This window comes from Dendrobium catenatum, unplaced genomic scaffold (genome assembly GCF_001605985.2).
Source record: "Dendrobium catenatum unplaced genomic scaffold, ASM160598v2 original_scaffold_194419, whole genome shotgun sequence".
Taxonomy (NCBI): domain Eukaryota; kingdom Viridiplantae; phylum Streptophyta; class Magnoliopsida; order Asparagales; family Orchidaceae; genus Dendrobium; species Dendrobium catenatum.
The window spans coordinates 2,120-3,734 of NW_021512837.1; the positions used below are offsets into that span (position 1 = coordinate 2,120).

Below are 1,615 nucleotides of genomic sequence, written 5' to 3' on the forward strand. Positions count from 1 at the left end.
GGAGAGAGAGAACGAGAACGAGAACGAGAATGAGAGAGAGAAAGTTATATAAAGAATGAGAGAGATTGATGGAATTCAACATAGCATAAATAGACCTATCATCCAGCTAATAATTTTTAATTAAAATATAAAATATTTCATTGGTATAGAATTTTCACTTTATGGGAACTTCATTTAAGATCCTAAAATATATTTAAGAAATTTCTTAGAAATTTGTGTAATTTTTAAGTACAACGTGTTAATGATGATGCCCTTAGATTTATATTATTCTCATTTTCTCTAGGAGATAAGACAAAATTGTGGTTAAAATTTTTTCCCCCAAGCTCTATTATCACATGGAATGAGTTAGCCCATAAGTGTATAGAAAAATTTCCCACTTCTACGAGAGCCAACATAAAAAAATTATATTACTTCTTTTACTCGGTTAGAAGGACAATATATTTATGAGAGTTGGGAGAAATTCAAGGAGATTCTTAGAAAGTGCCCTCATCATCCTTACCTATTTGGTTAATGTATTCAAATTTAAACGGATTGGTAGAATCTCTTAGTACCAAATTGATGCTGCAATTGGAGGTTCTTGATGTCAAAGCCTTTGAGGATGCTTATGAACTAATTAAGAAAATACAAAATAAAATTCGGTGACCTGCTGATAGGGCGAAACTTATCTGAGCGACAGGTGTCTATGAAAATGATTCTTTATCAATTTTTACTGCACAAGTTGCAGCAATTATAAGAAGTTGAAGTACTTTATGTTAAATTATGAGTTATCTTTACATTTGCAAGATAAAAGCGTAATGAAAGTGAAAGATATCTAATGGATTGAAAATAGAAATTTGATTGGAAAACAAAATAATCTCTATTCAATTATAGAGGAATTAAGTTAATGTGTCATACTTTAAAACTATGGGAGACAGTTATGGAGCATAAGTTACGACGTGATACTAATGTTTCTTAAAATAAATTTTAGATTCATGTCGGAAGGTCTACTATGGAAGATACATCTTTATTGAGAGAATTGATGGAGAGAGTACAAAGAGAATAAGGTGGATCTATGTTATATTGTTTTATTTTGAGAAAGCATATGATAATGTTCAAGAGAAGGATATCAGAGTTTAGAAAATAAAAGAGTTAAAATGCTTATATTCATGTCATTAGGATATGCATATAGATATTACTCATATTCCAACACAAGGTGATTTGAAAAAGTATTTTCCTATTTCAGTTGGATCACATCAAGGATCAAGCTTAAGCCCATATGCTTTTCTTTAGTCATTAATGTTATTACTAGACATTAATAAGAGGATCTACCCTTGTGTATTATTTTTGGTGAAGATATTCTTCTTGTTGATAAGAATAGAAAAGGAGCTGATGGTAAACTTGAATTATGAAAGTCAACCTTATAGTCTAAAAGTTTTCATAGAATAGATCTAAATGAATAATTGGTGAATTTTTAGTTGTAATAGATTTGATGAGGAATTATTACTTTGGGTGAACAAGTCATTATAAGAGGAACATTTTAGATATTTGGTTTATTGTTCTAGTGATGGTGAAATAGATTAGTATATTACTAAAAGAATTTAAGTTGGATAGTAAAAGTGGAGAAATGTATCAAGTT

The 1,615-nt window shown here is 29.5% G+C and overlaps 1 non-coding gene across 1 annotated transcript; it reads right to left on the reverse strand.

Moving 5' to 3' along the window:
- Positions 1-393: 393 nt before the first annotated feature.
- LOC114578868 lies at positions 394-497 on the reverse strand. Its single transcript, XR_003699787.1, has one exon. It is a non-coding gene; the product is annotated as a small nucleolar RNA R71 (small nucleolar RNA).
- Positions 498-1,615: the final 1,118 nt, after the last annotated feature.